The sequence below is a fragment of the Myotis davidii genome, unplaced genomic scaffold (assembly GCF_000327345.1).
Source record: "Myotis davidii unplaced genomic scaffold, ASM32734v1 scaffold148, whole genome shotgun sequence".
NCBI lineage: Eukaryota > Metazoa > Chordata > Mammalia > Chiroptera > Vespertilionidae > Myotis > Myotis davidii.
In genome coordinates, this window is record NW_006299479.1 from 2,919,888 (window position 1) to 2,921,558 (window position 1,671).

The window sequence follows — 1,671 nt, forward strand, 5'->3', positions numbered from 1 at the left end:
GTTTTCTCATTTCTCTAGCTCAGAGTCAGTTTGCACGGCCCCAGCCTCCAACAGCCCCTCCCTGAGCCTGCCACAGGCTGGGCATGACACGATTTCTCCGAGCGATGCCCTGTGGTCGCACAGAGCACCCGGGAAACCGTGAAGACCATGGGTTGTACCCTCTGGATAAAGAGAAACGAAAGGCAGTGCTCACCGATTTCGGAGGAGAAAGGTGGTCTCGGGGACAAACGAAGAAGATAGGAGAGTCCAGAATCACCGGTAATGCCCAACTCCGGATGGTCATTCAGACACCTTTTATAATGAACTCCAAACACGTTGCCCTTTTTTAAAATTCAGAGACTTGTGCTTTTTCCCAATGGCTCAGACCAGAAAAAGAATTTGATGTTTTCTCTTAGGATTTGGCACAACGTAGACTTGAACGTTTTGCATCAAGTAGAAGGCGCCTTTGGTGGCTTCCTGCGATTCCCTGAAATGAGACAGCGCCCTGCGTCCCCCCTCCCTTTGGGGAGCGCTGCCGTCGGCGTCTGGTCCTCCTTCAGGGGACACCATGGTCTCTCCTCACGTGCATCTTCGCCCTGAGTTCCGTGGCGTGGCCCTCGCTCAGCTCCGTCTGCTCTTGGCCTGTCTCTCCCTCTGCGCCCCACCCCTACCCGCTGCCCTGCACTTCTCTCAGTTACCCCTCTGTCTCCTCCCTTCTCCCCTTCTCGCCCTCCACCAACTACCAACCAGAGCAGATGCACCATTTTGTAACGACACCTCTGCATTTGGAGCAATCTATGCAGCACTCACACTCCCGGCTCCCGCAGCGACAGTGATGCAGCTCGGAGCCGAGAGCCACAATCGTGACTTGGGCTGATCCCGCTCCCTGCCGATCTGCTGAGACCTTCCCACGCTGCCACCAGGGCTCCGCTCGCTTCTCTGCCAATCTGCTTCCTGCATCTCATCAGGGGTGTCTTCAGAGCCCCCCCTCCCTCCACATACACACACTAAGTTTTCTCAAATCTTTAGCTCAGAGTCAGCTTGCACAGCCCCAGCCTTCAACAGCCCCTACCTGAGCCTGCCACGGGCTGGGCATGACACGATTTCTCCGAGTGATGCCCTGTGGATGCACAGAGCACCCAGGAGACCATGAAGACCATGGATTGTACCCTCTCTGGATAAAGAGAAACGAAAGGCAGTGCTCGCCGATTTCGGAGGAGAAAGGTGGTCTCGGGGACAAAGAAGATAGGAGAGTCCAGAATCACTGGTAATGCCCAACTCCGGATGGGCATTCAGACACCTTTTATAATGAACTCCAAACACGTTGCCCTTTGCAAAATTCAGAGACTTGTACTTTTTCCCAATGGCTCAGACCAGAAAATGAATTTGATGTTTTGTCTTAGGATTTGGCACAACGTAGACTTGAACGTTTTGCACCAAGTAGAAGGCGCCTTTGGTGGCCTCCTGCGATTCCCTGAAATGCATGTTTGTGGCAGAGACTGAGTCAGCGCCCTGCGTCCCCCCTCCCTTCGGGGAGCGCTGCCCTCGGCGTCTGGTCCTCCCTCAGGGGACACCATGGTCCCTCCTCACGTGCATCTTCTCCCTGAGTTCCGTGGCGTGGCCCTTGTTCAGCTCCGTCTGCTCTTGGCCTGTCTCTGACTCTGCACCACCACCACCACCCCCCCCCCCCCC

At 55.5% G+C, this 1,671-nt stretch overlaps 1 protein-coding gene across 1 annotated transcript in view; it reads left to right on the forward strand.

The window, feature by feature from the left end:
• KIRREL3 (kin of IRRE like 3 (Drosophila)) overlaps window positions 1-1,671 on the forward strand; it is a 117,555-nt gene that overhangs the window by 57,657 nt on the left and 58,227 nt on the right. The gene's annotated exons all lie outside the window — the stretch shown is intronic.